Source organism: Theropithecus gelada, chromosome 7a (assembly GCF_003255815.1).
Source record: "Theropithecus gelada isolate Dixy chromosome 7a, Tgel_1.0, whole genome shotgun sequence".
Lineage (NCBI taxonomy): Eukaryota > Metazoa > Chordata > Mammalia > Primates > Cercopithecidae > Theropithecus > Theropithecus gelada.
Window position 1 is genome coordinate 28,947,122 of NC_037674.1, and position 23,507 is coordinate 28,970,628.

Below are 23,507 nucleotides of genomic sequence, written 5' to 3' on the forward strand. Positions count from 1 at the left end.
CCTTAAATATGTCTCCAAAGTTATGAACTTCATACCACTTCAGAGATATACTTAAACTATTAGAGAACATATATAGCAAAAAAAAAAAAAAAAAAAAAAAAAAAAAAAGGAGGCATGACCACAAGGAAGATTTCCAACAAGCGATGCTTTTCCAACTCTAATATACTGCCTTGGGCAAGATACAGAATAGCTACTATTTCCAGATATTAAAGAAATGTAAGAAACCGAAGATTCACAAAATTGCTTAATTCAACTTCCAGTTTCAGGAGAACTTTTCTTTCCAAAGTAAACTCACTGATAATTAGAATTTTATTTCATTATAGTACGTCAAGAATAGGAGTTAATTCATATTTATTATTCATTTGAATCAATCTGAACATGACAAGGAAAGGTGTAGAGACATAGGTGAGTTAAGTACTACTGAAAGTTACACTACATCTCCTCCTTCAAAGTAGGTGTGCAAAAATATTCCATAAAATCTATTGTAAGTAAAATCTTTATTGTATAAAATGCTTTCCAGTAAATATTTTGTATTTTTCTATTATTTATTTAATATGATTTTTATATAATTTGTTTTAATCTTAAACTGTGTAATAGTGCATTAGAGAGCAGAGCTAATCATAAGAAAAGATAGCTTAAAGCAATTAACATCTTGATAAGAAATGAAGGAAAGATCAGTTTCCAAAGTTGCGTAGTTTCCGAAAAGTCAGTGCAGAGAAATATAAGAAACAGCCAAGATAATCTCTGCAGATCCCTAGACCCGTATTGACAGGATTTTCACTTGTACACACTGCTTTCCCTGTCAATTCAACATACCCCACAGCGTACTTAATCAACTACGTTTAAAACCAGAGCTTTCTCTATGACCCCATGCACAACCCTGCCCATGTTCTTCCTATCTGTCCAGGCAGACAACAAGGACACATCATCACAGCATGGTGTGTAGAGCAGACTCTGGCATCAGACTGTCCTGTAGTTAAATCCTTGTTTTACCTTTGATGGCTGTGTGGCCTTCAGCAAGTTACTTTACATCTCTGTGCCTCAATATCTTCATCTGTACAATGGGGATAATGATAATCCCTACCTCATGGAGTTACTTGAGGATTAAATTGAGTAGATATAAGAAGGGCTTAGAGGTTTCAGCACACAGTGAATGCTGTGCTATATGACAGCCCTCTCTGTCACATGACAGAGGTCCTCACTCAGCTGCTGGTGAGCTGATTAACAAACCTCTTTGGCCCCCAAGCACTACAGTCTGCCTGACACCTAGGCCTGAGGTCACTGGGCATATGGCCAGCTTGGGCCCCCAAGGCTTCCTGCCTGAAACTTGAACCTCCTCAATCAGCCTTTCCTTGCAGGCTACGTTATAATCAAACTCAGAGTAGGATTATATATTTGACTTATTTTTTAATCCTCTTCCGTACACCAGAATGGGGTCTGGCATAAATTAAAGGCTAGATAATACTTCTTAATAGATTATATGACATCAACAACCTGCTAATGATTTTTTTTTAAACTGGCGCTGCACTTGGGATTAAATCTAAACTCCTTGACCAAGAAGTCACATTCTCACCCCTGCTCTGCTTTCTCCCATGTCAGCCTCCCCTTATTCACAAATTAGGTTGTTCTTTTTCTTTTTCTTTTGTTGAAAACAAACAATTTTTTTCCTGCTAGCTCTAGCACATCCTTCAGGTATTAGCTTAAAATCTCACCTCCTCAGAGAAGCCTTTCTAAAATACATTCCTGTATCTTGTACTGTTTTCTATCTCAGCTTCTTCACTTTACAGCATTTACCACTTTTGTAATTGGTGTCCTTTATTTGCTTGCTTCCCCACCAGATACTAAACTCTTTTTGGCAAGTATGTGTTCCATGAGCTTGGTACAAAGCAGTTCTTTTTAAATATTCACTGAAGAAATTAAATAATTGTATCCTTTCCCTGAGGCAGTGAAAAGAGGTGGCTGTAAAGCATCAGAGCATACTAGGGTCTCAGTGTGACAAGATTTAATGCCAGAAATATGCACTATAAACTTAGACCCTAGAGCCCAGGAGAGGCCAACACTGCAAACAGTGCCATTCACAAGCCTGAGGCCTGTCCCAGCTTTCAGCTATGTTGCCAGGTCACTCCTGATGGCACAAGAACTTGTAATTGGAGACAGCGAGTCAGTTTCTGAATGTGACGTGTTGTCTTGACCTGTGAACTAGCCATTTCTTGCTTCATGGACTACAGAGCAGAAGATGCTGGTCTAAAGATGCGGGCAAAATAAGAAAATGCACAGAGAGAGGCAGAAAAGCAGAAGGAAGAAAGGGGAAAGGAAAAGAGAGAGAAAAAAGGGAAGAGGGAGAGGAGAGATGGGTAGAAGGAGAAAGAGGGAGGGAGGGAGAGAGAGAGAGAGAGAGCACTTACAACTTTCTAGTTTTGTTTCTAGTTCCTTCCTAAGGAATAGTGCCCCTAAAGTGTCTGAAATACACCCCTGAATCCTTAAAATAAACACCACTTTCTGATAACATTGACTTTACTTTTACTACTTCCTACCTAACAGGGGCCCTAAAAAGAATGGGGCAGAGATGTTTCTAGTACGGTAAAGGCCAAGTTTAAGGAGGCCCAAATAGACAGTATGTAGAGTTCCCGGTAGAGATCAGAGCAGACACAAAGGCTTAAGCATTAGCAGCAGATAGGTGAGCATTAAATGCCAATTAAAAAAAAAATGCCATCTGCAGGTGAATTTGGAGTGAGCTGTTTCAGGAGATGAGCATAAACTCCGTTAGCAGTTTCTACACAAGAAAGAAGGAAGATTCTGAAAATGCTGTAAACCGGTATGTTGCCAAAACACAGCCCTCTTGTAAACCCATTAGGATTGTCAAATTTATAGGCATCTATAGTTTTTTTGTTTTGTTCTTAAATAGAGCAAATAATCACTGTGATGTAACGGTTATGAGATCTGATCTTGCAGTATCAGGCTGTCTTAAAGCACGACATGGAGAGTGAAGGATGCAGCCTTCAATTGCAGTAGAAGAGCAAGGCACAGAGTAAAGAGCACACTTCTATACATCTGCCCCAATGATGAAAAAGATCTAAACATCTACCTAAAGAAGGAGAAGGAGCCATCACATTCTACACTTCAATTCCCTTCCAAACAGCCAGAAGTTGTTTCCTTGATTTTATGTTCCTTGAAATTTGTGCATATTTTTATTATTTGCTGTCTTCTACTTAAATATTTTATTTTGGCTGGGAGTGGTGGCTCACTCCTGTAATCCCAGCACTTTGGGAGACTGAGGCGGACTAATCCCTTGGGCTCAGGAGCTCAAGACCAGCTTGGGCAACATGGCGAAACCCCATTTCTACAAAAAATAGCTGGGTGTGGTGGCATACACCTGTAGTCCCTGCTACTCACGGGGCTGAGGTGGGAAAGTTGCTTGAACCTGGGATGTCAAGGCTGCAGTGAGACATGATCATGCCACTGCACTCCAGCCTGGGTGACAGAATGAGACTGTCTCAAAAAAAAAAAAAAAAAAAAAAAAGAAAAGAAAAGAAACTTTTTTTCAACTCCCATTGACATTTACTTTCCAAAATCAACAAAAGTATCCAAGTATCCTAGCCTACTATCAATTTATGAATCCCTTTAAATTACATACTTCCTCCTACAAATTAACTAGGTACACTAAGTCTCTGGCAAAAAAAAAAAAAAAAAAAAAAAAAAGAATAGCTATTATCCTCAAAGGGAGAGAAATAATTTAAAAAGAAATCATAGTCATTTGATGAATCCATCTGCAAATGATCAAGAGGAAATTAAGACTAAACAACATCACCTAGATGGATTAACACTTTGTCATGTTGTACAGAAATATTTTCTTCATGTTAAAATTATACATAAATACATTTGAGACTAATTAGCTTATTATAACTCATGGTGTCTTTCCAAAGAAGAACATTGTAGAAACAGCATTTCTATAGAAACATAAAATTCTCCCAGACCATCCAAAGCACATATATTGTAAACCAATGAATCTCAAACAAATTCGTTTCATAGAGAAGGAACACATTTTAAATTAAATATTCTGTTTATTATTGGATTGTGGAAAAACCATATATATATAGGGCTGGGAGCAGTGGCTCACGCCTGTAATCTCAGCACTTTGGGAGGACAAGGTGGGCAGATCACCTGAGGTAAGCAGTTCAAGACCAGCCTGGCTAACACAGTGAAACCCCGTCTTTACTAAAAATACAAAAAATTAGCCAGGCATGGTGGTGCACACCTGTAATCCCAGCTAGTCAGGAGGCTGAGACAGGAGAATCCCTTGAACCTCAGAGGCAGAGGTTTCAGTGACATGAGAATGTGCCATTGTACTCCAGCTTGGGCAACAAGAGTGAAGCTCCATTTCAAGAAAAAAAAAAAAAAAGCATATGTATTCATCACTAATCACATAACAGGATACAAATTATTTAGCAAATAATTGTATTTAAATGAACAAAGCTTAATAGCAAGAACACGTGAGTGGATACATTATAGAATTAGGTCTTTTCCATATCAGGTAGGCATTTTCTAACTGAATCCATTATGATACTGGGCAAGTGATTAAGAGCACAATATTTCAAAGTGACTCTCTCTGAAACAGAGTAAGTTTTAAAAAATGACCTCACTACCAAATTTGATAATCAAATTCATAAAAGTCAGGTTTCAACAAAACCGCTAACTGACAGTTATAATCAAATTCCACAAATCAAAATATTTGACCATCGAGTCTGTCGTACAATGTATCATTTGTCTTCAGTTACTCATGAAGTTCATCGCCTTGCTCAGAAACATGTATGGAGATCGACCTAGTGCCTCCTTCCTAACAAAACCATTTCACAGTTACTGCATCTGAGTCCAGGAAATGTATAACTGACAGCGGTTCTCACCACACACAGGCGCCCTGGAGGTATGAAATTTAGCTAACTAGAAAATAATGGAAGGGTGGGGAAAGGGAATGAGTCTTAAAACATTACATTAGGGATAAAGGCACCTACCTTCATTCCTAAATGGAGTTGATACAATAAATTCAGCTATAAAATAGAATGTCAAAGACTTGGCTCATTTTGAACTATATAGAGGCCCTAATATGATAACAAACTTAGATTGGCTTCACATCAACCTTCTATACCTTCAGGGTATATAGGATACATTTTTAAAAAGTCCCTAACCACCACAACCCTAACCCCAACTCTGCCACAGCCTCCAGCACATTCACAGCAACGCTGGGATTCATCAGCTGGGCCACACTCAGCCCTCACGTCTAATTCTGACCACTGACCTCCAGAAAAATGGAATAAAGAGGTGTGGTGGGGGACAACTGAAAGAAACAGAAAGAACTGAAACACATGGAGGTTTAGAGTTGCTGCGATGTATAAAGATAGCAAAGAATGCATTAATTTTCGACACATTTTAAACTAGGGTTTTCTTGATAAGGTATCTACTTATTAAAAATTCCCTCTTTTTAAACACTTGCTAGCAGCATAACATCTACTGTGACTTTAGGAGGACGAGGCAGGCACATAATGAGGTCATGAGATCGAGACCATCCTGGCCAACATGGTGAAACCCCGTCCCTACTAACATACAAAAAATTAGCTGGGCGTGGTGGCACAAGCCTGGGTAATTTGTAAATGACCCAGTCCCAGCTACTCAGGAGGCTGAGGCAGGGGAATTGCTGGAACCTGGGAGGCGGATGTTGCAGTGAGCTGAAATTGCACCACTGCACTCCAGCCTGGCGACAGAGCGACACTGCGTCTCGGAAAAAAAAAAAAAAAAAGACTCAATTTTAATTTTTAACCTCACTCTAAGACTAAATACAATTTACAACCAAATTAAGAGGTAGATATTCACAGTCAAGTGTTTCTTAAGTATAACGTGAATAATATATTTAATTAATTCTACAATTATCTACTATCTACAAAACTATAAAATTATACTGCTTCTGAGTATTTCAAAATTTCATTCATCCCATTGCATTGTTTAAATTTATTATACTAGGCATGTTATTTTTACGTTTTAAAATATTTCAAAAGCAGATTTTGTCCCTCATGCTCTCAATTGTAGGTCAAGTTACTTATTGGATATAATATCCTTGAAGAGATTTGAGTCTGTCATTTATACGCTTGTGGTGTCAATTTATTTAATCAGATCAATCTCTTGCTGAGTTGATCTGGAATTTTTCCTGGAAAGAGGAAGAGTATTGGGAAAGGATAAATTGGGGTATGGTCTCCTGAATAAAGTGCTGGGTAAGGGGTGAAGTCCTTTGAGAGTTGTTTTGGTTATTTTTTTTTTGGAGAGGAAGGATATAGTAGAGATGGGAGTATAAAAACATTTTAACTGCAATCACTTTTCCCTTGGGACATGGCAGTGGTTTGCCTTAGGCAAATAATGGGTGACTAACGCTACAGCAGGCATGTCAGGATTTGTTTTGAAAGCACCAAGGCTCAGGGTACCCTCACTATAGTCCTGGCTCCCCAGTGCCACTTGTAAAATTCAATACCATATTACCTCAGCTAGTGATCTCAAAAGGCTCTCTCATCTCTTCACACTTCCTTTCTATAGACTCACTCACCAGTGAGGACTTCCAGAAAGATAGGGCTGTCCTACCTGACCACCAGTGTAATAGGAAGACTTCTACTAACAATCCCCAGGGACAGTCATCCTTATGTGATTCCCTCCCCTTTGAATATGATGGGATAGCCCTCCAGGGATTACTAAAGGGCAAAAGGAACTTTGCACATGTAATTAAGGTTTCTACTCAGTTGTCCTTATAATAAGGAGATTATTCAAATAGACCAGGCCTAATTAGATGAGCGCTTTGAATGCAGAAAGTTCTCTCCAGCCACTCAAACAAGAGGAAGTTGAGATTTAAAGCACTGGAAGTATTTGATATGCCATTGCTAGCTTGGAAGTGGGAGGAGGCCATGAATAAAGATCAGGCCTTTAGGAGCTGAACGCAACACCTGGCCACAGCCAGCAAGGACCTCAGACCGACAAGTGAAAAGAACTAAATTCTGGCAAGGACCTGAATTAGTTTGAAAGTGAATTGTTCCCCAGAGCCTCTGGATGAAAGCCCTGTTGGCTGACATATTTATTTTGCCTCATGAGATCCTAAGTAGAGAAGCTGGTTGAGTTTGCCTGGACTTTCAATTTACAGAATTGTGAGACAATAAATAGGTGTTGTTTTAAGCTGCTCAGTTTGTGTTAATTTGTTACGCACAATAGGAAATTAACATCACCAGGGCTTCTGACAGTACTTTTATTCAGAACAACAGATTTAGACTTCAAATATTTCAGTCATTCTTTACTACTTTATATGTGAAATTCTTGCTTCTTAAACATAATATAAAACTAAATGCATAAAAATACATAAGTGTGATGGCTACTTAGACATTTCATACTTTTTTATAACTCCTTCTCCTTTCTTACACCCTAAGTACTATAAGCCATTCAGATATTCTCTAAATAGCTGGTGATTCCACAATCATATACCACATCAAAAAGTTCCTTTCAAAGCACTCTATTTCCAAAGCAAGCTGATATGGTTTGGCTATGCCCCCACCCAGATCTCACATTTTAGCTCTCATAATTCCATGTGTACTGGGAGGGACCCAGTGGGAGGTAACTGAATCATGGGGTCAGGTTTTTCCTGTGCTGTTCTCATAATAGTGAATAGTCTGGTGGTTTTATAAAGTGGAGATCCCCTGCACACACTCTCTTTGGCTGCCATGGAGGACAAGACTTTGCTCCTCATTTGCCTTCCGCCATGATTGTGAGGCCTCCCCAGCCACGTGGAACTGTGTGAGTCGAGTAAACCTCTTTTCTTTGTAAATTACCCAATCTCAGGTATGTCTTTATTAGCAGTGTGAGAACAGATGAATACAGAAGCACATGTAAGAGATAAAATATTGTTTTCTCATCCTTCTCTTCTTTAATTATCATCATCATGATCATCATCAAAATTGCCATTATCTACCACTAATTGAGTATTTTTAAGTGCCATTTAATTTTTACAACAATCCAGTAAAATGCAAAGAAATGGAGGTTCAGGAAGAATACGTGACAGGGTATTAGTGTGTCCTGTGGTTGGGAGGGTGATTAGGGAAAGTATTTTAACTAAAAAGATAGGAAGGGCCATAATGTTATGTGGTGGAGTTATATTTCCACCAGAGACCATGGGGACTGGCAGATTTAGGGATAGATTTAAAGCAGGGAATGTTTGGTTGGCAATACAGAGAAGAGAACTGAAGAAAGACCTTCATTGGCAAGACAATCAGGAAATTTTTCAATAGTTCATGTAAAAGATTAGAAAGATCCCAACCCATCTGCCCTTAAAACATTTTATTTTTTAATTTTGCCACCTCTGAAAATACATAATTTTATGTTTTACTGTAGGCTTACAAAATAAATGTAGCAATAGTTTATCTTTCAAATAATCTGACTTCATCACTAGACATTATTGATAGTACTGGGGCTAAGAAACAGGTACGATTAAGACTTCCATGGAACGGCTACACAGGTTCCCTATATAGCCAGTGGTCTTTGGTGGGTTCTTAATTCTATAGAACCATTTCCTTTCTCTTCTTCTTTACCCAGAGCATTCCACCCTATCCCTTCTCACTATCATCCTTATTTCTGTAGTTTATAATCTCTGTTGCCACTTCCTCTAGGTGTTTTGTATACAGGTGCATATACTTTACTATAGAGGGAGTCTTATAGAACAGAGACTTTCTGGCATCAGACTTTGTCCAACCCAACTCTGAATTAGAGAACAACTTGCTCTTCCTCCCTTTTGCGGTCCCCTGTCTGGTAAAGACCCCAGTATGTGTGGCTGCTTATCCTATGCCACAAGGTTCTATCCCCCACCTCTCATAACGTATAGATCATGGTCAAAAGCTCCTGTGTTGACTTCTGGGTATATACCAAAAGTAATTGAAAACAAGGACATGAATAGATATTTGTATACCCATGTCCATAGCAGCATTATTCACAACAGCCAAAAGATGGAAGCAATCCATCAAATAATGAATGGATGAATAAAATGTTGTATACACCTAAAATGGAGTATCAGTCAGCCTTAAAAAAGGAAATTCTAATACATGCTACAAAATGGATGAACCTTGAAGACATCATGCTAAGTGAAATAAGCCAGTCACAAAAGAACAAATATTGCATGATTCCACTTATATGATACACCCAATCCAGAGTAGGTCAATTCACAAAAACAGAAAGTAGAATAGCAGTTGCCAGGGAATTGGGGAAAAGGACAAATGGGGCATTACCATTCAGTGGGTATGGAGTTTCATTAAATAAGTTGAAAAAGTTGTGGAGATGGATGGTGGTGATGGTTGCACAACAATGTGAGTATACTTAATGCCACTGAACTGTACCCTTCAAAAAGTTTAAAATGGTAAATTCTATGTTATGTAAAAATCCCACATCTTTGTTTACATTTTACCACAATCATCATAATAAAAAAGCATCTGTGTTAATAAGATAGCCCAAAGAAAATACAAAGAAAAAGAAAATTCTGAGAATAAAACCAAAGAATAATATACAGAAACTATGTAGAAGTAGGGCAGTCTGAGAAAGAGGGACCATTGGCCATCAGGAGAAGGCAGTGTCATATGAGGCTGAGGATGGAGAGAGGGAGGAAAGAAGGACATTGATGGCAGAGTGACTGCAGACAAGTACCTGTGACCCAGAGCATGGCAACTCAACTTGGCAGTGAGGTATAGGAAGAAGAGTTCCAATGGAAAAAGTGTGGCAAAGGCCAGATTAAACTGTATTAAATCAATGGGAGGCAAAGATACAGAGTAGAGATGGCATTTTGTAGGAAACCACCAGTTACTTTAGGAAGAATCTCAGAGAAAAATAATAGAAGCCCACAAGTCCTTATCCAAAACATTTCAGACCATATGAATTTAGAATTCATGATTTTTCAGATTTTGGAGAGATAAAATAATGCATATATGCATATTATATAATAACTGGAGCAAGGTCTAACAGAGCAGACAGTAATCAAACATGCTATATATCTGCAGCAAAAAAAAAAAAAAAAAGAAGCAAGAAAAGGAAGAATACTTATACTTAGTGAAATAAATAACCTTATACAATTTAAATTTTGGTTATGTTGCTTTACCACAAACCATTAAAAACTTTTATTTTCAGAGATTTTTAGATTTATAAATTTTGGCTAAGAAAATACAGGCCTATATCTATGGTAGCGAGGTGGCCAGAACTAACCAGAAATATTCTCTGAGATAAGATGGGTTAATAGAATGCTTAGTTTCCTACAATATAGGATATTAACTCATGCATTTAGCTCCTATTTATATCTATACAAGTATGCTTAGTCATGCAATTCCCAAGCTTGGCTGATTGTTTTGTCTATGCCCTCTAAGATTAGATCATAATGTACTAACAATTCTGTTAAATTCAGTGTTTAAAAGAAGCACAAGTTTCTTTACACAATTATTGATGGGAGATAACTTTGCTAACAGACAAAGCTTAAGAAAACTATCATGGTTGTAAGAAAAGGAGAGAAGTTCTTTTTTTTAAATGAAAGACCTCTAATAAGGAACATGTAACTGTAATTTTCAAACTTGACTTACAGTTGATACTTCTAGAAGTAAGAAAAATGTGGTGACCAAAGAAAGTTAACCTGCAGGGCAAATCGTGGGTTAAAGTCAATTGTTTTTATCAAATTTTCTTATTTTAGTTATCTTCCTAGAACCTCAACCCCATACATTTTCTAAATTTTTTTATTAGCAGAAAGTACAATTCATTTACTAAATTTACGAAAACAACCTGCGATCTGCTCAGCTGATGAACTGTAAGATGACATTGTGTGCCCTTCAGTGGAGTGCTGGGTACTCAGACGCTCCAAGGGCTGACACAAGTCCTTTGTCTTCTCAGCACATGGGCCTAAGTGGAATGGAACCTGCTTCCCTCAAATGTGAAAAGGACTGGGGAAAGTGGTGGGCCAATCTATGCCTGGGATGCATTGACAAGGCTGAGATTAGCAGGCAACGTTATTTGCAGCACAGAAGATAAAGTCTGACATTCCCTGAGTTGAATTCTCTGCTTGCCACTCCCAAGCCAAGGACTTGACCTTTGAATTTGTTTTCATCTGGTTCATCCCTAGAAACACAAAAGACCCTTCCCATAAAATCCTAACAGGTAAGTAAATGGTAGGAGTTGGATATTATTGACACAGTCAGATGAATCAAGTGCATCCGGTATCCTTTATCTCTCAGCCAAATCAGAGAACCTACTTTCCCAGAGAATAACAATCATTACAGTCCACTGAGTCTTGCGTTTCCAATTGTTTCTGTGGCAGCTGGCTACTGGGAAGTTGCTAGGGAATTGAAAAAAGGCAGCGTGGGGAGGGCAGATGGCTCCTTTGGGTTTATTTCCACTGAACGTTGCAGCTGTGAAACCCACTAACGTTCCAAGTGTCATATAAAATGCTTGCAAAAAGGGCCTAGTTAAGGGAGGAGCCAAAGAGCAGTCATCCTGATATGTTTCTTTTTCTACTGTTGTAGGTGAAGCCCCCATAAATGTTAAATGCAGATACCAGATACATAACAAACTACTCAGCCAGAACTCAATCCAAAAGTGTAATCAGACCACAGGAATCGCTAAACCTGATTACAGCCAGTATTTTCTTTACTAAAGGAAAACCCAGGAAGATAGCAACTGCCAAAGGAAACAATAAAGGCAGCAAAGGGTGGGACTTAATTGGTGAAAGTAATTTTCAGGGCAGACAATATTTATTTTTATCATTAGAATGAGATTGTATTGATTTTCCTATTTGTTTCTGAGCATACAAAATGTTCTGAAGACATCCTGCAAATACCACAATAATATGCCTAATGTATATTAGGATGCCAGGAGAACCAGAAAAAGGTGGAATTGAATAATATCTCAATTAAAATGCACACACACAAACAAATACCTGTGTGTGGGTCACTTGAAAAAAAGTGAATCAAATGATGTAGAACTTTTGAAATAAGTCATGGATACCTGAAAACAATATAGAAATACGTTTATATAAAGTATAATCTTGTAATAAAATGTAGGTAATTCTTCCAATGTTTGTAACTAACAAAGACTGACAAAAACTCTAAATTTGGGGGAAAAAATTACATGTGCCTGTTTTGTTGACAGCCTTTCAATGTGATACCTGAATTTTACAAGGCGTATCAGAAACCACTCCATGCAGACCATTTTACTCCTTCATCCTTGGAATGTCTTTACTTTGAAAAGTTTGTAAAACTATGAGATCAAGTTAACAATTACATAATTTCACCACAGTAGAGATCCATATTCACCAGATGGAATGAAAGATGATGACTGTGGTGGGCCTGCGGGGTGGGAGCATGCACTCACATGTCTGTGCATGCACATGCATGTAAAGACGTCCACTGGGTCTTGTCTCTACATTGAAATAAAAAATATATATACAGTGAGACTTACATGCCTCTCTTCAGTGATGCAGTAATAGTTGTTTGATTTAATTTGGTTCATAGGAAGGTCAAACTCTTTCTTATTACTGTATATTTGCTCTGATTTTTTTCCCCACCATCTCTTCATGGACACATAAAACTGAACGTTTGCAGAATATTCCAGGTCACCTCTTGAATGCTTTGCTGCTTAAAAGTTTCTTCCACCAGATACCCTAAATCGTCTCTCTCTAATTTAAAGTTCCATATATTTCTAGGGCACGGGCAAAATACTGCCAGACTCTTTGCTAAAGCCTAACAAGAGTCACCTTTATTCCAGTTCCCACCATATCTTTCTGTCTTCTTCTGAGCCCTGTAAACTGTTCCAACTTCTGCTTGGTATTCAGTTCCAAAGTTGCTTCCATATTTTCAGGTTATCTTTATAGCAGTACTCCACTCTACTTGTACCAGTTCTCTGTATTAGTCTGTTTTCACACTGCTATAAAGAAATAACAGAGACGGATAGTTTATGGAAGAAAGAGGTTTAATTGACTCCCATTTCTTTATGACTGTGGAAGCCTCAGGAAACTTACAGTTATGGCAAAAGGTGAAGGGGAAACAAGGGATGCCTTACACAGTGGTAGGAGAGAAGCGTAAAGGGGCAACTTCCAAACCCTGTTAAAATCATCAGCTCTTGTGAGAACTCCCTCAGTATCATGAGAACAGTGTGGGTGAAACTGCCCCCATGACCCAACCACCTTCCAACAGGTCCCTCCCTTCCCTCAACACATGGAGATTACAATTTGAGATGAGATTTGGGTGGGGACACAGAGCCAAACCATATCAGGGTATATACACATACTTAGAAGGCATAAGTTCTGATGTTTGGCATCAGAATAGGGTGACTAAAGTTAACCGCAATGTATTATAAATTTCATAGTAGCTAGAAGAGATAACCTGATTGTTCCCAACATATAGAAATGATAAATACTCAAGGTGGTGGAAACCCCAAATACCCCAACCTGATCATTACACATACCAGCATATAAGAAAATATCACATGCACCCCATAAATATATAAAATATTATGTATCAATACAAAATCAAAAAAAATAAGGATAGTATCTTCTCGACATAAAATTTACTTTCATTTTTACACTAACTGAATCCTATGAAACAACTGTCTTTGGCTACTATAAATTGCTCTTTCTCTTTCTTACATTACATTATGTATTTTACATGTATCTATTTCCCCATAGAAAACAGATTTTAAACACACGCACACACACAATACAGTGAATATTAAGATATATTAATTTGTAATTACTCGGGTAAGAACCATGCAGGAGAGAGAGAAAGAGGAAGAAGGAACCTAATCAATGATCTATCTATCTATCTATCTATCTATCTATCTATCTATCTATCATATATATATGCTCTGATTTTTTTTAAAAAAGTATATGGACAGCAAATACAGACAGCCTGACAAATAAAACAGCAGATTTTGACTTATTACTTCCCACTATACTGCTACCAATCAAGTAATTCAAAATCTCTTAGACTAACAGGAGTTGTTAACTTTTTTACACCATGAACCCCTTCAACAATCTGGGGATGTCAATGAACCCTTTTTTCCCAGTAGTGATTTAACATTTGTAAATAAAATAAATATGATTATAAAGGATATCAATTAATTTTTAAAATCAGCAAAATCTTAAAATCACAATATGAAAATAAATATGAGCATATCTTTGCATATGTTAATATACAAAAGAAAGAAAACATTGAAAGTATAATAGACCAACTTTTAACAATCATTTTCTGCAAATGTTGAGATTCTACCACTTTTAAGAATTGTCTTTATACTTACTGTATGTTTTTTGTTTTTTTTTTTAACTGAGGTAACGTTGACATAACATACATTAACTACCCAATTCAGTGGCATTGAGTGCATTGATAATGTTGTATAACCACCACCTCTCTCTAGTTTCAAAACATTTTCATCTTCCTGAAGGAATACCCCATACCATTAAGTAATCACTCCCCATTCTCCACCCTCCCACAACCGCATCTCCTGACAACCACCCATCTGCTTTCTGTTTTTATGGATTTGCCCTTTTTGGATATTTCATATAAAAAGAATCATACAATATGTGCATTTTTGTATATGTCTGATTTCTTTCACTTAGCATGTTTTCAAGGTTCATCCAAGTTATAGCATGAATCAGTACTTCATTTTGAGGGTTGAGTAACACTTCATTGTATGTGTATATTATGATTTGTTAGACTAACAGGAGATTAGTCTATGGAGATTCCTCCACTGATGGACATTTAGGTTGTTTTTGTACTTTGGCCATTTTAAATAATTCTACTGTGAACATTTATATACAAGTTTCTGTGTGGGTATGTTTTTATATTCCTTTAGGTATATACCTAGGAGTGGAATTGCTAGGTCATTTCGTAATTCTACTTTTAACTTTTTGAGGAAATGTCATACAGTTTTCAAAAGTGGTGGTACCATTTTATATTCCCACCAGCAATGTACAAGGGTTCCTATTTTCCCCATTTTTGCTAATACTCTTTGTTTTCCACTTTTTAAATTATAAGTACCCTAGTGAATATGAAATGGAATTTCATTATAATTTTGATTTGCATTTCCCTGAAGAATAATGATGTTGATAACCTTTATAGGGTCTCATTCTGCCACCCAGGCTGGAGCACAGTGGCATAATTACAGCTCACTACAGCCTCAACCTGCCTGGCTCGAGTGATCCTCCTATCTCGACCTCCAGAATAGCTAGGACTACTGGCACATACCACTGTGCCTGGCTAATTTTTTAAATTTTTTGTAGAGATGGATCTCACTATGATGCCCAATCTTGTCTCAAACTCCTGGACTCAAGTGATCCTCCCACCTTAGCCTCCCAAAGCACTGAAATTACAGGCATGAGCCACCTTGACCAATCCTATGTCCTTAGCAGAATTGAGTGACTTGTCTTTTGTTGCTGTGCCATAAGAGTTCCTTATATATTCTGGGTATTAGACCATTAATAGATGTTTAATTTGCAAATTACTTTTCCCATTCTGTAGATTGTCTTTTCACATTCCTGATAATGACCTTTGATACACAAAAGTTGTTAAGTTTTGTAAACTTCATCCATTTTTTTCTTTCATTGCTCAGGTTTCTTTTTTATTACAGCAAACATGATAGATAGATAGATAGATAGATAGATAGATAGATAGATAGATAGACAGACAGATAGATAGATAGATAGATAGATAGATAATTTAACAAAAATAAAGCCAGTATTCCACATACAGTAACTTCATACATCGTTTCTGCAAACATTGTGTGTTAAGTATCTTCATTATTACCATGAAGAAACTAGGTCTCTGATCAATTTAGGGATTTGCCAAAGACTGCACATGTTAATAGTAGAAAAATCTTCTGTCTTTGAACACTAGGCAATAGTATTAGTTTGACAGATTAAAGGTGAATAATTAATCACATGGCATTACTTGTGCTCATGGAAGCTAAATATTTTTTTCATTCAATAAATATTTGTTGAGTTCTTCCTATGTGTCAGGTGCCATATCAGCTTCTAGAAATAGAACAGTGAACAATACAGTTAGAATTCTTGCCCTCAAGATGTTTTCAGATTAGTGAGAAAGACAGACGTTAACCCCAGAAGTGTAAGTATGAGAGGGGAAGTACATTGTGCTATGGGAACAAGTCGTAAAACTCCCCACAGGAAAACTTATCGGTACATTTGGATACTTTAGTATATTCCATATGCCACATTCTTACATGTTGCTTTATATTTTTTTAAATTGTTTCAGAGGTACAAGTTTTCCCTGATTACACTGAAAGCTCTTTAAGGAGGGAAACCATATGCGATATTTCTAGTGTCCTTCACAGTGGTATGCATTTCACCAGAACAGGAAATAATTATTGAGCACAACTAGAATGGAGAGAAGGAGCTAAGGAGTCAGGAATAATGAATCCTTAGCACACACTAGTACTGTAATTCATGAAGGATTTATAATAAATAATAGTTAATGTTTATTCAGCCCTTGCTGCCATTAAGAGACGGTGTTTTGAGGAGTTCAAACTTGATTTATGTAATATAGAATAGAAAGAGTAGAACAAGAATTCAAACCCAGGCAAGCTGACTCCCAGGGCTCATGTACATAACTCCTCTGGACATTGTCACCTACTTAAGAGATCAAATTTTGACAACTGTGTAAATATTTCATAGCTAAACTGCAAAGTTCATATACAAAAGCATGTGCATAAGCATGCAAACGTGCACATGTACAATATTGCATGAATCAAAATCACAAATTGCAGTGGAACTGTGATAACTAGGGCAAAGGAGACAGAAACAAACATTCAAAAAATGGTCAGTAAACTAAAAATATATGTTGAGTAATAACATCAGTAATTATTATAGTAAAGAAGAAAGAGGTCTGGAAAAGGTGATACAGGAAAAATCCCGCCCTATACTTTAATGTATCCTATTTTTCTTTTCTAAAACCAATCATCCCAAGAGGGTTCCATCTGTAATCACAACAAAATAACGTGGCTTCGAGAAAATGACATACTAGAGAGACTATTACCTGCAGGATGCGGCCTACCCCAAACCTACCCTTAACATACCTATAATGAAAATCGTATACTGGTTATGCTGACAAGACTGTCAACACAACATAACCTTGCCCTGATATCTACAAAGTGGTGACCTTGAGGAGAAAACCAAGCAATATTGTTTCTCAGAATGGTATAGTTGGTCACTAGTGTAAATTGCAGTGTTATTTTATATGTATGGGAATACTAGATGTTGTATACCGTAAAAGAAGGTGACCAAGTAAAAACTGTGAACTGGCAAATTACTTCTCCACGTAGTAAACTTGTATGATATTTTGGTGTGGCAAAGTAGGAATTTAACCACACAATTCTAGTCTACTGAGGCAAACATGGCTATATTCTGAAAAACTGTGTCTTGCACGTATTCTACATACCCCTCGCTGTAAACTATTAAAGCAAACTCAAATCTATAGGACAAGATTAAACACTGAATATTTTTGAAAAACAAGAGCTATTAGCTATTGGTTGACAAAACTCATTTCTTTATACTTTTATCTTTTTCTTTTTTTCTTTGAAAAACTTTCTAATTTAGTTATTTCTAAGCCTATGCACTTTGAAAACGTGGAAGAACAAATGCTCCACTTCGCAGTATTGTGGATTGAATAATTTTCCAGCTAACTACTACTAATTCTAATAAGAAAAAGAAATTAAAAGATGGAAGTTTTGGCTTCCTGCTGGCAAGGCAAAAAAGAAAGAAAATTTAACACCCGTGGTGAAAATAACTCTGAAACGAATCTTCTTCCTTACTTCCTTAATTTCTTATGAATAGGTTTTGTTTCAATGCTCTGCATAAAAAACGTTTGTTTTAAAACTTGGAGTGTATTTTCCCACAGAAACCATGTCATAATCAGAGGCTGGGTGCTCATGCCATGCTACAGTCATGAGGCTTTCTGCTCAGTGTTACACAGTCCACATTACCTGAGCAGGAACTGGAAGAAATGAACAAAAATAGAGTCCCCTGGACCCTGATTTCTACCTACTAATTGGTCAAAGCCTTCAGTCCCCTAAACCCAAGCCCCAAGCTGCTTCTGAGATGTCCTTAGGTCGGGAATCCACCATGGATATAATACTTTTAAATATTCTTCCTGGAGCCCCAGCAGTACCTGGGAAGAAGCCAGCCCAGTTCTCCAACAGGAGTCACGGGATGTGGACTGGCAGCTTCGCATAGTCTGTGCAGAGATCTGTGGGAGATGGCTGAATAGGCGGAGCAATTTCAGCATTTTTATTTTTTGGCACATATCTTCCTATGAGCACAAGAAAGACAGCGCTGAGCCGTGATACATAGCTTTTGCTTCACCTCCCTTCCCATCAGCTGTCGCTTCTGCTATCAGAGTGCCCGCCACAAACAGCCTCCCCGCTTGTAATTTGCTGCGGCTAATCTGTCATCTGAGAAATCAGATGACCAGAGCCGTTAGAACTACGTGTAAATTTAGAGTCAAGCTCTGAAAGACAGCCAGAGACCCTCTCCTTTAGGAGATCTTGTAGCAGGTTTCCTGGCAGCCATCTCCTTTCTTTGCAAAGCTGTTCTTATCTAATTCCCTGCTTGACAGTCTCAAAAGGTGACCTCCATCTGCAAGAGATGTTCCTATTGCACAATAAGTGAAGAACACACCAGAATGGAAGAAGGAGACATACAATGTAGTGCCTGTGCCAACACGTACTCTGGGGACATTCAAACTCACAAAACTTCTCTGTGTTCCATTTCCTCACTGGTAAAACGGGTATAACTATGCCCGTCCTGCTTACAGTGAGGTCTAATGGATTAAACATTTTCTGCTGCTTTAAGAATGAGTTATTATGAAATCAATGTCTTTAAAAAAAACAACCATCATTCTCAGGGATCTGTAAACTATAGATGCAGGCCAAATCCAGCCTGCTGCCTGTTGCTGTAAGTAAAATTTTATTGAAACACAGCCTCACCCTCTCCTTTATGTAGTGTCTATGGCTTCGCTTATGCTACAACAGGAGAGTTCAGTAATTGCCAACAAAGATCTATGGACCACAAAGCAGAAAACATCTATTATCCAGCCCTCTACAGAAAAAAAGTGTTTCTGATCCATCTTAAGATATTTTTAAAAAGTATTATTTTTAAGCAAACAAGATTTCATTGTCCCCCCACCCACACACACACACAATGCAATTACTTATTATGGTGTATTTCCCAACATAGCTTGTACACTTAACAGAAGACCTTCAATAGAAAGTTACATTAATAACGCATAGGAAATTCATTAGACAAATTATCTGCTATGTAAATCCACTACAGTGAAAAGAGTAGTACTCAGAATTATTTTAAATTCAATTCTTAAAAGAATAATTAGCTCAGAGCTAAGATTTATTTCTGGTATGTAATTTAGGGAAAATAAAATCAGTAATACATTATTACCCCATGGTGTCTCACAGCAATGAGGGTGACCAAGCCGCCGAGAGTTGTCAGTGCCAAATACACTGTGGGAGCTCAAATATTAATCAAAATGACATCTGCAATATTTTCCTTTCCTAATCAGGCCTAAACATCGTGGGATATCCAGCAAATCAATAAGCAAAACTAGATGCCCTCATCACTCCTAACCTGGCAGCACTACATTTTTAGCCAGAAGACGAGGGCCCTCAGTGTCACACAAACATTTCTTTACCTCAGTTGTTTGCCATTTCCAAGAGATGACTGTGCCCACCTACGATCCCAAAATTTACCCTGTCATCCATCTCACTATGCCACCTATCACAGAAAGAAACACTCCTTATCAGTCCAAGATAAAATAGGCACAGTGGTACATGACTCTGGAATATGCTTGTGTATTCTGCCAAAGAGACTCATAAGTAAAGTGAGAATAGGCTGTTATAAAGTATTTGTGAAAAACGGAAGAGGCCTCACATCCTGTCCTCTATAACCAAGGAAAGGTGGCACAGGGACTTATGCTATACCCCAAACTTCCCAAGCTCCCACCAAGGCAGACTTTTGATAAGTTGAGAATTAATTACTTTTGGCTTCAAGCCCCTTTTCCTGCCTTTTCTTTCTAGTCCCCTTTCCTCAAAACTCTTATCCCACTAACACCTCCTATTTTCTCTCTGTGGGCTCTGGAATTGCTCTAGTGCTGAAAGATCTGATAAATACCTTTATGTCAATTTATTCCTCCTTCGTGTAGTTAGAGGAGCAGAGTGCTGGAGAAATGAAAGTAGGAATAAGTCTGTTCACATGGAACTAAGTGTGAACCCTATGGAGAGAATAGCAAAACTAAAAGGCCAAGGCCCGGGAAAAATTGACTGGAACATGAAATACACAGACCTTCACTTCAGGAGGTGAGACATGCCCCGTGAACTCCAAATCCCTAAGGAAGACTTGAAGCAGAAAGCTAAGAACCTGCTTACAATTGGGCAGCCAGGATCTAAGAGCCACAATTGGCCAATGTTAAGGTGAACATTCATACTCAATCTACTGAGGCAAGAGCATTTGGATTAATTAGTTCACTCATTCATTCATCATTTGTGTGCCAGGCACATCCATGAGCTAGTATATTCCATACCTTCAAATAGCTCTTTTCAGCCTGTTTTGGCTTTAGTTGGTATTTTCCCCCTAGCTTTATGAAAATTTAAATGGAAACACTTCCGGATCTCAGACCATTCAACCTTTACAAGTAGAGAATAAAACAGAAATCAAGGACAGTAAACATGATGGAAGCATCTTAGCCAGCTGAAATCCGACTTGGAAAAGAAAACATAATTCACTACATTGTAACCAAAATTAAAATCGCAGAGATTAAAGGCAAAACACAACAAAGGCAACACCAGACACAAGAATAAAGGAACAACATAAACTTATTCAAAAGAAATGAATGTGATATAGAAAGTTGGGCCACCAGCCACCTTCACAGGGTGTTGTGAGGCTCAAAGGAGGTGGTCAATGGGATGGTGCTTTAAGAAGTGAAGAGGTCCGTCACAAATGTGAAGGTCTGGGTAGAATCACTAATACTATCATCACCAATTACAAGCTCATCTTAATATGAGCTAAGATCGTTTTTAAACTATTAATACAGATAACCAAAAGATGAACAACTTATATTCTATAGGTTACTTTGGCACTAAACCTGTGCATATTGTTTGATATGGAAATTCTAAAATAAACTTTTATATAGAAAACAGTATAAATAACCAACTATAGGAGATTCCTCAATTAAAGCCTAGTATGTCCATAATGACAACTCTATCAATTATTGTCCATGTGACAACCCACTCCATCCTTTCCTACCCTCTATGTCCTTCCTTCTTTGTGCACAGGGAGGCTGATGCCTAGAACTGAATGCCCTTCCCCTCTCACTTTCAGTGGATTGAATTAATGGAGGTGACTGCAGAAGAAGAAAGAATTTCTTCCAACCCTCCCCTCTCTATGTGAGTCCTGCATCTCTGTCAGGAGCTGCTTCTTTTCTATGACTTCATGGGGTGACCACTCCTCCTCAGCTTCAACTCTCACTGGGTCCCAGCAACAATGTTTTCTCCTCTTTTTGCTTCAGTCCTAGAGGTGGCCAGAGCTTCCTGATGCTGCCAGTGCCTGGGTGCTGGGGGCGCTCACCATCCGTTCCTTGTCTGGCCCCTAATCCCTGCCCACACCTCTATAAACAGTCCTTTCATTCAAGTCTCTTCATTTGACCCATCTGGGTTGACTTCAGTTTCCTGCCAGGACTGTGACTGAAATAAAATATAGACTAAAATACCATAAATATCTATTTATTGACAGAAAAATGCCTGACAGAAAGTAGATCAAAATATTAATAGCACTTATTAATTAGTAGGATAGGATTATTTGTTTTTCTTTGTATCTATTTTTCAAATGTTCTTCAAAATTTGGTTACGTATTTGAGGGAGTATATAAGAGAAATAACAAAATTAAAATACAGAATGGGAATACATATAATCTCAAGAAGTACTAACGGTTTGGCTTTGCTTTACTTCCCACTCTGCCAAAAAAATACATAAATAAAAAGTTACATAGCCTGAGGGTGTCCCGATAGGAAAAGGGGACCATGAACACTCGGGGGTGCCCAGATATTTATTTATTCTTGCTGGATTCTATCACCCATGAAAAATAAGTTTAGTTACCAAGTGCTCACAATTGAAAATGCAATTGGGTACATTAATAAGCATATGTGATTTACAGGCTTTATTTTACAAGCAGAAGTCAAGACTTCGCTGCATTTGTTGATAATAACAATAGTCAACCATCACTAAGGGCTAACCGCCTGCAGGTACTGTTTACAAGCATTGTAGGTATTAGCTCATTTAATCCCGACAGGAAGGCAGTATTATCATCCCATTTCACAGATGAGGAGATTGACAAGCAAAGAAGCAATGTAATACGATCCGAGGTCCTATTAACAGGCTCTGGAGGCAAGCCCAGGCTTCAGGGCCTATTTTATCTATTATACTTAACTGTATTGCTCAAATCAAGAATTCCAGAACTCTCCTAATTTTGTGTATATCGTGCAAAGAACAAGCAAGATCCTCAAACTGGTTCACCACTTATTAGCTGTACAGTCTTGTACATTTATGTATCACATCTTTAAATTCCTCATCAATAAAATAGTGAATAATACTTCTCCAACCTACCTCAGAAGTTGTGAGAATCTAAGGGGAAAATGAGCAGGAAAGCCAATCAAAGCTATAAAACAATTTACAAATGTAAGGCAGTATGAGGTTGCACCCTCTAAACACTAGTACATTAGTCATCATCACTTACACACAACAGTCAAATGCAAAGAAAATAGCAATTATTTTGGTGAAGTATGGCTCTAAACTATAATATTATAAACTATCCCAGTCTGTTAATAACATCCAACATAAAACCACCACTGATTAATCAATAAAAATCATGCTATAGATTCAGTGAAATGTACTCTCAAACGAACTCCCCTGACTCACATTCATTAATTACCTCACCTTATTTGATATATTCCAGCATTTTCTGGAATGTATTACTCTCAATCTTTAGTTATGTAGTAGTTTTTTTTTTTTTAATTTTAAAGTTCAAACTCTACATTCTCTAGGATATGATATCAAAAGTTCAATTGAGCCACTCAGTTTTCAGTTTTCCTGACTCAACTTTTTGGAGTTTTACAATTAATTATATTCCATTATTACTGATCATCAATTAGCTCAAAATGTTGCTGAGATGGTGAGCATGCTGAAGAAAGCAGAATTTAATGATAATTTGAGACCAGTAGGACACTAAATTTCTCTCTTGTTAATAATTAAAGTAGATAACTTATGTTTTTATTTATAGCTTCCAGAAATATCCGGCTCATTCCTGTGCACTGCCCTGTCAGCTAATCATCAGTTGGTCAGGATCTGACTTAGGCCGCTGTGTTTTATTTTGCACACATGCCTTTAACTGAAGCCATTAAATG

General features: G+C 37.6%; 1 protein-coding gene across 1 annotated transcript in view; it reads right to left on the minus strand.

Annotated features, from left to right (window-relative positions):
- The window catches only part of WDR72 (WD repeat domain 72), a 208,976-nt gene that overhangs the window by 151,576 nt on the left and 33,893 nt on the right, over nucleotides 1-23,507 (minus strand). The gene's annotated exons all lie outside the window — the stretch shown is intronic.